The sequence below is a fragment of the Natrix helvetica genome (genome assembly GCF_964273705.1).
Source record: "Natrix helvetica genome assembly, chromosome: 5".
Lineage (NCBI taxonomy): Eukaryota > Metazoa > Chordata > Lepidosauria > Squamata > Natricidae > Natrix > Natrix helvetica.
This window is the reverse complement of record NC_138551.1, coordinates 62,122,448-62,136,519: the sequence shown is the minus strand read 5'-3', so window position 1 is coordinate 62,136,519 and position 14,072 is coordinate 62,122,448.

Below are 14,072 nucleotides of genomic sequence, written 5' to 3'. Positions count from 1 at the left end.
TCACCCTGTCATGCAGTGCTTGGGTCTTGAAATTGGGCCATTAGCTTTCCAGCTGACATGCTCAATGTCTTTAATCTCTGATCCATTGCGTCCCAGACTTTGAAACTCTCATAAAGTTTTGTCTAACAGAGACTTTCCGAAAATATCTTCTTGTTTTAACTGCTGTATGAATTGAATTAATCATATCACTTTAGGTATCCAATCCATTGATGGATCAGATAAAGACTAAAACATATGAAGAACGGTTGCAGGAACTGGGTATGTTTAGCTTAAGAGAAAGAAGGACTAGGGGAGACATGATAGCATTATTCCAATATCTCAGAGGTTGCCACAAAGAAGAGGGAGTCAAACTATTCTCCAAAGCACCTGAGGGTAGAACAAGAAGCAATGGGTGGAAACTAATCAAGGAGAGAAGCAACTTAGAACTGAGGAGAAATTTCCTGACAGTGAGAACAATTAATCAGTGGAACAGCTTGCCTCCAGAAGTTGTGAATGCCCCAACACTGGAAGTCTTTAAGAAGATGTTGGATAGCTATTTGTCTGAAACGGTATAGGGTTTCCTGCCTAGGCAGGGGGTTGGACTAGAAGACCTCCAAGGTCCCTTCCAACTCTACTATTGTATTGTATTGTATTGTATAGTTTACAGTAGCTATTTGGCTAGGACTTTTGTCTTCAAAAAGTGCTTCCTGGACCCATTTTATAGTGTGTTTTTCTATTTAAAACTAAGGGATCTATTTTCAACTACAGCAGATTTACCTTACAATACCTTCATCTTTAAAATACCTATTCTCGGTAATGAAACAGTATAGACAAACCTCATTACATTTCAACATTGAGATTATGCTACAGAGGCCATTTTTGTCTTGGCTGCCTTGAAAATATTTTTTTTCAGAAATTATGAATATGAAAATACACCGGTAGAAGTACGGAGTTAATGGAAATATGTGGGCTGTGTATGAGGTTAAAGAGCAGTTTATGGCAAGAAAGAAATCAAACATTTAGAAAGAAATTATGCTTCATTTTGCTCTCCTGTTTTTTAAATCATATTTCAAATATTGATAATGCCAATGAAATGGTGTATGTTAGTATGTGTGATAGTATTTTATATTTGATTATGCTTGGGGCATTCCTTCTTCATGCTTGGGACTGAAGTGTAGTTTGTTAATGTTTTGGCATCTATAGAAAATTGAAGTACAAAAATAATAATGATAATATGATTGCAAACCTAAACCAAAAGACTTACTCTCTTGTTTTTCAGCTGTAATAGCTCAGGCAAAGAATCTATTTTTAGTTTAATTATTTTTGTTTTAATATTCATTTCCCAAAAAGTAATTGCAGTGCTGTTAAACATGAGGAAACAAATTGGGTCGTACGCTTCATTTACAAGTTCTGCATGTGAAATGTAATTCTAGCTCACAAATTCTACTTGCTTTTTTATCTTTGTATGGACTACTTTATCGTTCAATTTAACTCTAAATATTTGTAAGTTTTGTTTATTTTGGCAAGTAGGACACACACACACACAATTTTTCTTTCTAGCTTTCTTCTCTAGAAGTATTAGTCATAATGTATATTAGGAAGAGATAAGATGCTTGGGTCAGATAGCAGCTATATTCTGTTTTCATCTCAACACAGAGAATTGTGGTTGAACCAGCAATTAATTGGTTCTCCCTCAAATCACTGTATAACCAAGAATAGCATTTCTAGATATAGATAGTAATCTCCTGTAAGTTCAGTTCAAAAATATCAACAATTTCTTCGCCATAGCATATCCTTAATGCCTTATTGATTTAATTGTCTTTCTCTTATACTAAAGGGCAAAGTGAGTAGGAGAAATCTTCTGTAGATTACATATATTTTACAAAGGTAACCATGTCTGCAGAAGATGCGGGTTTTCAAGGATGATTCAGGAAACAGGGAAAAGGTCATTGTTTTTTCTATTTCCATGAACCACATTGAGACTAGCTTTACTGTTCATGATAAGCCATTGTTTGTTTGTTTTAATCATCTTTAATATATTTAAATGATAGGATATATACATTATACTAAACCATAAAAGCTGAATTCACACTTTCACTGTATGCCAAAAACAAATATTAATATCAAATGGTATGGTGTGTGGACCATCCTAGAAGGAAGGATAAAATACCCTGGGATAAGCATTAAGGCTGAAGCTAACAAAGGTTTGAAGCAAGCACCTGAAATAAGATAGGATCACTATAAGCTTGTAGGTATCTTTAACATCCAAAGCTTAATAAATGAATGGTAAGAAATCTGTTACCGTGTAAGGGTGAGAGAGGTTTAGAATTTAAACCTTATTCTAACTCACTGCTGTGGAATTTTTAAAATTGAGTAGCTTAATTTTTTAAACATTTCAAAGTTCTGCTCACCTTCAGACCTTGTAGTCCCTATTAAATATGACCAGATTGTTATACCATGCAATAGTGGATAATCTTCAGAAACAGAGCTTCCTTGATACTTGTATTAAGGTCAACTTCCCTTTCTAAGCTGTAAATTCCTAAGTGAGGCTTAAAATTGAGAGGTTTATGTCAATATACAAGGTGAATCTCTGACAGCAAGATCACTTATTCCTTGTCCCAACTCTATGAGAAGATAAAAGTTACTCATGAGTTAAGGAGAAAACTATGGCTAAAAAACATTCCTACAAACTGGTGCTTATCTGACAGTTTTGTGTTGGCTATTTATATTGATGGCAGAAATAATGAATGAAACTGACAAATACTGTATGTTAATTTGAAGCGTGCATGGACAGATACCTAATGGGAGTTTGCTAGTAGATTTTAAGAGCGGTACATCACCAATTTTCTTTTTAAGTCAACAGTATATGGCTACCATGAGACTAAAAGCAGTAAGGGGATATGTCGTGTCTTTATACTAGTATTATACTACTATTTCTAAGTGTTAGCCTTTTGAAGTAGTTTAATCAAGTAGTGTAGACCATAACTACTAAAACTACTTTATGGTAAGTTTAGAGTCACAAAAGATCACAAGTCTGAAAATACATATGGATTGCCTTCACAATCCAAGAAACTGGAAAGGGTTTTTGAGCTGGCACCCTCCCACCTGTGGGCTCAGCTGCTTCTTATCAGACTCTTGCGTAGTTCATGGCACCTCTTCCTCTTTTCTCTCAAGGACATTCTAACAGATAATTACATTATAAAGTTTTTGATATGTCTCGGTATCCAGCCTCAGAACAACTGGCACATATTTGCATTTTATGGTAGTCTTTAAAGGAGAGAACAGATAATGCAACTGTGTCCTGCAAGAAGTCATAGACTAAGAAATGATACCTTATAATGATGAACCATACAAATGTGTGCTGACTAAACCTACCATCATGTAAAATAAGCTGTATTTCAGGATAAAGGCAATGACAATTTGCAAGATTGATTAAGCCACTGACAATTAGCTGTTCTTGCTAATGAACAAATTGCTACGCTGTAAAAATAACAGCTACACTTATACCACTACAGTGTTTGACGAAGTAAGATAGAACCTCAAGAATTCTCAACCATTGTTCTTGTCTATTGAAGACAACCAAAAAGGGGAAATATAATGTAAATTAATGAATGACCTCAAATAATGTACAAAAGACTTGGAGGCTAAGTATTGAATCCTTCAGTTTCCATACTCCAGTTTGTTCAAAAGGAATAGAAGCAATACAAAAAGAGTTTGCATAGTATATTAAAATATCCACTCTTGGTGAGAAATTCAAATTTTTGGCAGAGGTGTGGAGAACTTTAAATTAAATAAGTAGAGAAACAAAAACAGAGTTTTCTCTAGAAAATTCTTGAAGTCTTCTAAACAAGTTTCTTCAGAGGATTGAATATGGCACAAGATAATTGACCATCTTATCCAAGTGCTAATCAATGGGAAGGACTTAGTTGAGGAAGTAGAAATAATAGAAATGTTAGTGTTATGCAATGTTTGTTTTTTATTCTAAGGGAACTGAGTTTAGCTAACTGCTTACTAGAACATTTGATAAACTCAGAAACCACAAATTAAAATTCTGTGGCAGGAGAAGCTTAACCGAAAAAAAATGAAGATGGATGAAAGTTTTTAAAATGGAAATGCGGAAAGCACAATTTAAACAATTCTAATAATGCACAGAAGCCAATATAGTTCAAAAAGCTTAACAAAGATCAGAGAACAAAAAAAAATCATGTCAGAAATGGAAAGAAGGAAAGCAAGTATACTAGTGCAACATATAATTAGTCTGGGCTACATACTACATTCAACGTAATGTCTCCACGATCATCATAATCACATTGGATATTTGTGCCTATAAGCAAACTGATTGAATTGTCTGTTTTGTCTTGTGCTGGGTGAGCTATTCCTGTTCCCAAAACTAAAAATTATAGACCTGGATGCAAAATGTTGGGATAGAGGCATTTAGACAGAATAAGTAGGTGCAGATCCCTGTGAACATGTAACAGCTCGGTACTACAGATTGAGAGATTTGACTCTAAGCACTAAGTTTTGGGCAAATGCAAGTACATCAGTGGAAGGTTGAGTAACTTAACTACTCAAATGACTTAGATGACTTTTTAGAAGCAAATAGGTGTTTTTCTCTGCCTCCTCGAATCTAATGGCTACCAGATTTTCAGCCTACACATTCTGGAAACTACAATACGACTACATTTGCAGGATGTCAGATTGGAATAAATTGATCTAAGGGCTGTTTGTGTCTCCATTTAATAAAAGTCCTACATCTAGGCAATATCTTTCTAAAAAATGTACGTGACAGACAATAGGAGGTACTATGTATATCAATTTGAAATATTTTGCAAAGTTACTTGGAAACATTTGGACAAGTAATTCTACTCCCTGATATTCGGTGTAATCCAACCTAACAGTTTTGATTTGAATATTTCAATGCTAAGCTGTATCTAACATATTTAATTTCTTTTTAGCTAGTTAAATAATGAGTATGATATATTCATGAGTACCTATTGAGATATTCATGTTTTGATAATCTGAACATGTTAAATTTGTATACTTTGTACAGGTAGTCCTTCACTTATGATCATAGTTGAGCCTATAATTTATGTTGCAAAGTGAGACAGTTGTTAGGTGAGTATTGCTCCATTTTATAACCATTCTTGCCATAGTTAAGTGAATACCTGCAGGTGTTAAGTTAGTAACATGGTTATAAAATGAATCTGAGTTCCCTATTGACTTTGCTCGTCAGAAAGTCAGAAAAGTTGATTAATTGACACTGCAACTTTCATAAATTTGAGCTAGTTTCCAAATTGTGAATATGTGATTAAAAGGATGCTACAATGGCCGTAAGTGTGAAAACTGGTCATAAGTCCTTTTTTTCCAATGCTGTTGTAACTTTGAACAGTCACTAAACAAATGGTTGTAAGTTGATGACTACCTTTCCTATTACGTGGAAAGTAATGTGATAATCTGTTCTTCAAATTGCAAGATTCATTTCATCTTCCCTATTCAAGTCTAAAATGATGGAGAATCACATTCACATTAATAAATGTGTAGTAGTGTGGCTGTCAAGATGTATTGTGTCAAATTCATCAGATATTTTGATTGATTGAAACTATTGATGAATCAGAATGACTGAAGGTTACAATTACTTCAGTGATTGTATTTGTATAAATTTTAAGAAAGCTGAAATCTAAACCATAATTAGTAAAAATAAATAATAATTAATAATACACATAGGGATGCTTTGCCAAATTGAGCAGCAATCTATTGATTATGTAAAGAATTAAAAGCACTTCAACATTAACAGGTGAAATGAGTTTATGATTTGCATTTTTTCGCTTTGCACTCACACAACTTTAAGACTGTTTTGGGAAGCTCAAAAAGTTGAGGTCAAAGTAACATGGCAAGAAGCTACACTAACACATTAAATGCAAGAAAACATTCAAATTTGCTTCGGTTCATGTCTTTGAGAGCAGTTTATATTGAAGTTTAATCACTATTGTCTTTTAACACAGGCACATAGTAAGGGAAGCTAAATTCAAGAAGTTACAGTAAATAGTTTCCACATGTAAACATATGTTGATATCTCATCAATAATAAAATTACAACTTTCCTATTAAAAATGCAGAGTTCAATAAAAAGATGGCAACCAACAATTATAAATTATTATAAAAGGGATAACAAATCACATCTCTAGAGAACCAGAATTATTTTCAGTAGTTATAAATAAGTCTGGTAAATCAGTAATTTTCTCAGTTCAAAAAATGGTTAATCTCTAAGGTAGGTTGAAAGTTTTTAAAAAATAAAATTAAAATATTAGGGAAAAAACAGATAAGAGTGATGAACCAGGTTTTGAAGTCCCAATTTCTGGGAAAGGATTTGCTGCACATCAGTTTCCTATGTCCAAGCGATTCAGTGTAAGAGAATTACATGCTGATGTATTCCATATAATACTGTCTACATTCACCTCTTTATAGGGAAAACGGCATTCCCAAAGAAGGGAGGGGCAATCTCTGGACATAGGTCAACTTTATATTCATTTAATAGGTGAAAAACACTGTTTCTGAAGAAACAGCTATTTCAAATTCTCAAGTGAGCAAAACTGGCTTTTGGATCTGGAACGCAGTTTCCTTTAACTCGGCTAATTTTCTTTGTGGTTCCCTATTCATTTTTTCTTCTATGTTCTGTCTTGGTTTGCAGATAACAGTTTTTTTTTAAAATGTAAATCTCTCTTGGAGATTTCTAAACCAGGCTGGGATATACACGCTATAAATAATAATTTTAAAAAGTACAAGTAAATTGTATAATTGCAAAACACCACTTTGTTCATTCTACTATCTCAAAGGAGGGTTCTTCATCCACTAATTTATTTCCTAAATAAATAATTACTAAATAAATTAGTAATCTTGGACACAAGACATGTGCAATTGTTAAATCAACAAAAATGTATACAGAGAAACTATTGCTCTGGGACATTTCCAGGAAATGTATGTCAATGGGTTCCTTATGCAACTTCAGCAAGTAAATAATAACTAAAGATGACTCTTATACGGAAGTGAAACCAAACTTTACAAGGAAGATATCGTTCCTGTGATTATTTTGCTGATTTGTATGGAAGATAAATATTCCTAGGTTCAGAAGTGGTGTTCAGAACTTTTATCTAGAAATCAAATGATTTTCTTTTATTCAACCAGAGTAGGAAGAAAAGCAGAAAGGAAATTATGGTTTGGACTGTGCCACAGTTTGCAAACTTCAACCCCCACTTCCCATTTTCTGGGTCTGACTCTAGCATAAAGCACAATCCAAGACTTGCAAAAAGTGTAGTTCACTGTATTGTACATTGTGCCTTGATCTTCAAATTTTGTTGCTTTGAAGCTTGTTTTAAAAAATCTTTTTAATGAAAACTTTGTAGGTATTTTGTGATTTCAGCAAAACCTTGCAAGAGTATTCTGGCATAGCATTTTGAAAGTCTAATGCAATGGCAACGCAAGAGGAGTCATTTCTATAGGCATATTTCACTGCAATTCCGTAAGCTGATCAATTCCCATTCCCTTTCCATATATTGAGCAACAGATTTGGAAATGAATCTTGGAAAACAATCTCCCGGGATTTGTACACGACCATGAACATTTTGTAGTTTTCTAACAGAAAAAAATTATATATTTGGTAAGGAACATTGAGCAGAGATAATATGGGCATTTTAACAAGATTTTACATTGTTGTCTATATGCAAAAGAGGAAGGGGGAAAAGATGCTGACAGATATTGTATTCTCTGATATTGCATTCTCTGAATCTAAATACATCCCAAAAAATCATGGTAACTTTAAAAAATGCTTTTGCAGAAAGAGCTATTTATGGCATTTTTTAAACCACACAGAAGCCCTGTCCTAGGAAAAAAATAAACAATAGGGATTTAGAATGCCTTAATCCCACTTGGGGTATCTGTGATTTACAGTAGCATTTTAAAAATTTGGCAACTTTAAGTTGTGTGGACTACGGAATTCTGGGACTTAAAGTTCACACATTTTTAAGTTGCCATATTTGAAAAACACCTATTTACAAGGATTGGAAAAATATTAAGAGTGACCTCCTTACTGACCTAAGGAACATTGAGGTTTAAAGAGGATAGACTTTGGGAGAGTTTGAGACATAAAAAGAATCAAATAATTGCTCCCATTAAAAAGTTCTTGAACTTAAATCTATGTTCCCATATTATACTACCTTTTTGTGTTAAGATAATTTAGGGGTAGGAAAGAAGCTACCCCTTTCATGCTCAGTCAGGCCATTTAATTCAGTATTCTCTGATACCCAAGATACATTAGATTGAAATAATGAGAATTATAATTCGATACATATGATGGATGCCAGGTTTAAAACAATGGATTCTTTGACAAAGATTATAGGATTTTTAATACATAATACTTTGTAACAAAACTACATTCAGAACTAGAACAACAGAAACAGCAGAATAAGATTTCTTGCATGGAAGCTTATTACGAAAAAACAGTGCAACTCGTAAAAGATGCCAATACCATAATACCACCTATAAGCCCAGACTCACTACAAGAAACAGATCAACTGATATACATCACAGCTGTAATTATAACTGAAGATCTTGGATGCAAAATCAACAAACAAGGGGGGAGGAAAGCCAAATAGTGCATCACCAAAATGGAAGATCAGGATGGAAAACAAAACCAGCATGCTAACATGAGATGTAAGCAAGCTAGAACAGAGGAAATGCAAGCAAGCTGAAAATTCCAAAAATTCCCTGATCAAGAAATATCACATAGATACAAAGAAAATCAAGGTAGCCCTGGAAATAATAAAACAGCAAATAAAAGCCATAGCCAAGAAAATCAACAGAAGCAAGCCTCAAATTTCACACCACAAACAAAATCTTCAATTTCATTTGAATCAGAATTTTTTCTATTAATCCATAAATGTTCAAGAAGATAACCTTTATTGTCACTTTTTTCTGTGGGCACTCTATCACACATTAAATATGAAATTCTGTTGCCAGCTCTCAAACATATACACATACATAACACACATTGATATGCTATATCGCAACGTATGCATATACCTACACCTTAACGTATAAATACATATAAACATTAATCACTGTCCATCTTGAAGACATAGCGAAAAGAGGAAGCTTAAGAGTTCACAAGGTTGATACTACGGCATAAGGAACAAAACTATGACTGAATCTGGATGTTCTGCTTCAGATACCACAAAGTTTTCTTCCAGAAGGTAACAAGGAAACCAGGATGTGTAGCATCCAGACAATCCTGCAGACCCTGCTCAAGCATCGCTTATATGTTATGCCCTGGATAGAAGGGAATGAACTACCAATGATTTTTCCTGTTATCTTCACCACTCTCTGCTCCGCCTTCCTGTCTGAAGCAGTAATTCTTCCAACCAGCCTGTAACACAATATCTGGTTGAATGTGTGACCAACCATAGTCATGTCTAAAAGTAAGAAATCTGGATTAGTAAGGATGTGAGTTTATAGCAAAATATAGTCAGCAGGTGGCACCCTACTTCCATGAAATTGGTATAGAGCTGCTACAGGGTCAGTACAGGATGGGTTGGGTGGGTGTATATATAAGTAGAGCTTGATGGTGAGAAAAGATAAATGTATCTGGTAGTTTGCAGTTTGCTGAATCATTTTCAAGAATGCACAGTTAGGGGAGAAAGGTTATTTGGAGACTGACTTCATTTTTTCTTTTTTTAACAATGTAGAATCTGTTGTTCATTTTAATTTAGTTTTAGGAAGTATCTTAGGTAGCTATCTCCATGCTACATCAACATGCTGTTCTACGTAAACACTAGCAGCAAAATGGGAACAGGAGCTGTATGTTTCTATATTTTTCCCCGAACTCTGTTAATATCTGGCAGCTCAACTACCTGGTTTTTATTGGCATAATTTTACCTCCATTCAGTGAAGATCACACTTTTAAAATATGTTACTTTCGCTATGCTGTTGTGAGACTTAAATGTAAGAAATTTATATGGGTTGTAAAATCTCCACGTTGTGCAATATCCAATGATAGCTTTTTCTTGGCAACAGGTAGGCAACCTATGGTTTTCCAAATATTGCTGTACTATGACTGCCAACAAATGTTATTATTGGCCCTGCTGGCTCAGCTGCTCAGAACTAAAGTTCAGCATTATCTGAAAAACACATAGTAACCATTTCACGAAAGTAATATAAGTCAGGGCATTTGTTTTTCTTTTGGTGTCCAATCCACTGGAGTCTCTTATCTCACTGGAATTAATGCAGAGGGTTGTAGAAGATAGAAGGATTGTAAAATCAGGGGTGAGTAGAAACTTTTTTCTATTAAAAATATGTCAGAATAGGTTAACTCCACTTCTGTCTGAAATTGGTGGGTCTTATCTCCCTAGAAGAGAGCCATTTTGATGCAGTGGTTAAGGTATCAGGCTTGAAACTGGGAGACCCTGAGTTCTAGTTCTGTCTTAGGCACAAAGCCAGACAGTCCCTCAGGCCTAAGGAGCAGACAATGGCAAACCACTTCTGAAAAACCTCGCCAAAGGAATTGCACGGACTTTTCCAGCCACTCTTGAAGAATTGTTCATGACTGAATGGAAGAAGAAGAAAAATCTCTCTAGAACATCTACAGTAAGTAGGTCTATGCATATTATTCAATGGTACTAGCACTCTATGCAATAAAGTAATAAAAACATGCCTTTCTTACAAAAGTAAAACATAAAGGACTGCAACACCTATAGCAATAATCCCTGTACATATTTCATGTCCAGCATTATTTCATGTGTGGCTAAGTAGGGAGGTAGGAGGTAAGTAGGTAGGGAGGTAAAGAAGGGAGGGAGGGAGAATTTCTCTTATTATTTTATGTAGGCATGAACAGGAATTTGGGGTTTTTTCAACCTCATCAGGGATTCTGTCCCTAGTTGAATTGACGCTTTTCAGAGCGCCTCAGGCTATTTTCCAAAATAATAAATTGTAAGATAATTCTGGTCTGCTGGTTTCACCCTCTTAAATGAAAGCTTTAAAAATGCATACCTGTTTCTTGGCAGAAAGAAGTTTGTTTTGGAAATTCAGTACATTTAATTAAATGCTGCAATTCACACACATTATTTTTAGTGGGGAGGTAAGCAGTGCAGCTTCTGTGGAGGGTCTGCATAGATTTACGGTATATTTGTATCTACCATATATAAATATACGTGGGTATATTTGTGCTACCATATATATATATATATACACACAGCCCAGGTTCAAATCCCAGTAAGGGTATGGCTAGCTGATGAGAGCTAAATATTATTATTTTATTTATTTATTTTATTTTATTAAATTTGTTAGCCGCTCCCTCTCCACAAAGGGACTCGGGGCGGCGTACAATAAATAAAAACACATATTATAAAATTACACATTGTACGGAGGAGGTATAAAACACGATACAATATTATAAAACATAGAAATATTAAAATAAGTTAAATTAAAACCCCAATAGAAATTACAAGTTTAAAAATTGCCAGGAGGAATAAAATGGAGCTATGGTTGAGCCAGGCCTACTAGTTGAAAAAGGTGGGTCTTGAGTTTTGAACGGAAGGAGCGGAGGTCGGTGGTAATCCTAATATCCGGGGGGAGGTCATTCCAGAGGGCTGGGCCCATCACAGAGAAGGCCCTACTCCTGGGTGCCGCCCTCTGGCACTGCTTAGTGGACGGCACCCGGAGAAGTCCCTCTCTGTGAGAGCGGATTGGTCGTAGGGATGTATGGGGCAGGATGCGATCCCGCATGTAGCTAGGTCCTGTGCCATGGAGCGCTTTGAAGATGGTAATCAATAGCTTGAAATGGATCCATACTAGTCTCCCTTTATTTATTTATCAGCACAAATACAACACACACACACACACACACAGAGTCATATTTCGTTGCAAGGAGCTTTCCCCTTGCTGAGCTGAAGAGCTCTCTACAGTACTTACCCTTTGACCAACAGAAAATTATATTGGCATAAACTTTGCTGCCCATTTCTGATTCTTATGCTGCCTCTATTATGTATGAGGCACCTGAATCCCTTCCATGTTTCAAGGGTAACACATTTTAACAAATGTTATGAATCTCAAGGCTGCTCTTGGGTAGTATTACAATGAAAGGAAAACAATATTTTAAGACCAGGACAACTTAGGTCTTCTTCACTTATCGGATGTGGATCAGAAGAAGGCTATATCTTGGAGAAGAAGAAAAAATTATGTCACCAGGGCAGGCTTATGCTAGGGTTTGATGTAAGTGAGACATAATGTATTCCTGACTTCCCACTACCCAGAAGGAATAGCGATCATTCTTGGGGGATGGTGGCATTATGATTGTTTTATATCTTACTTCAACAAAGGCCAATGTCCCCAACCCTTATCCAAGAAAGGATCTAATAAAATGTTAAAAGGAGCAATTTTTAATTTGCCTTTTTAAATGTGTTGATATTTCTGCTGCATCCTCTGCCATTGGATCCTCAGCCACAAACTTTGTAATTCAAAATGAAAGAGAACAATACCAGGTTGCTAATTTTCTGCCTAGATATGGAACTTTCTGAAAGATGGCTACCGTAGAGCAGATACCATTCTAACTCTTATGTCTCAGACTATCAGTTGACCATGTTTTGATGCTGGCTAGTCATGGATTCCCCTAGCTGTGTAAACTATGAAGTGGGCATTGGGAGAAGGGAAAGTAATCCAAACTTTCTATTTTTCCTTTGTGCTTTGTTTACTGAGTCTAGACTAAGAAGATGTTTTGTTTAGATTCTTACAGAAAAGCTCTCTCAGGAGCTGCTTTAAATGGTACCCTGTTTCCCTGAAAATAAGACCTCCTCAGATAATAAGCCCAATCAGACTTTTGAGTGCATGCGGGGGAAAAAGCCCTCCCCCGAAAATAATCCCTACTCAAAAATATTGCAACACAGCAGCAGCCATGAGGTGACCACGCTTGCCACCTGCTGCACCTCAAAAATAATAAGACCTCCCCAAAAAGAAGGCCAAGTGCTTATTTCAGGGGTCAAAAGAAAATAAAACCCCCATCTTATTTTCAGAGAAATACGGGTAGTATCAATGTCAGACACCCAACTGGCATAATAGATGGATTTAAAACCCATCAGAGAAGATTCTGGGAAAAGAAACAGGGCAACGGAGGAGCTGGTTTACATCTAAAGGCACTACAGTGGCTAAGTGGCAGCTCTAGTGGCTGTTGAAGGTAGGATATTAAACTGTTGGTTTTTATCCAGGATAACGTTGGCTATTAAACTTAAAAATAGCCTGAACTAATTACGTTTATGGCATTCAGGTTAAATATGGCATACGATTTACTGAAACATTTGAAGGGATGTTCTGAAAAAAAGAGAGTTGAAGGAATACAGCATTGTGGGCAAATGTTGCTAGACAACTCCAGGCTTAGGCTAATATCGAACATGGTGGAAAATAAAACATCTACCTGTCAGAATGATCAGGTAATCATCTGTCATCTCTTCGGTTGAAAATGGATGATACTACACCAGTTAATTATGTCAGCCTTTTTCTTAGACCCAGAATAATGAAAAGGGTTAGGACTAGTTATTAGACTGGGGAGGTATGCATGCATGTGAGAAATGTAGGTATGTTAACGGTATAACAGAATTGGAAGGGACCTTGGAGGTCTTGTAGTTCAAACTGTGCTATTGTACTTATTAGTAAAATAAGTGGTTTTATATATTTATGGTCTGCCTATATACAATACAATACAATACAATAGTAGAGTTGGAAGGGACCTTGGAGGCCTTCTAGTCCAACCCCCTGCCTAGGCAGGAAACCCTATACCGTTTCAGACAGATGGCTATCCAACATCTTCTTAAAGTGTTGGGGCATTCACAACTTCTGGAGGCAAGCTGTTCCACTGATTAATTGTTCTAACTGTCAGGAAGTTTCTCCTCAGTTCTAAGTTGCTTCTCTCCTTGATTAGTTTCCACCCATTGCTTCTTGTTCTACCCTCAGGTGCCTTGGAGAATAGTTTGACTCCCTCTTCTTTGTGGCAACCCCTGAGATATTGGAACACTGCTATCATGTCTCCCCTAGTCCTTCTTTCTCTTAAGCTAGACA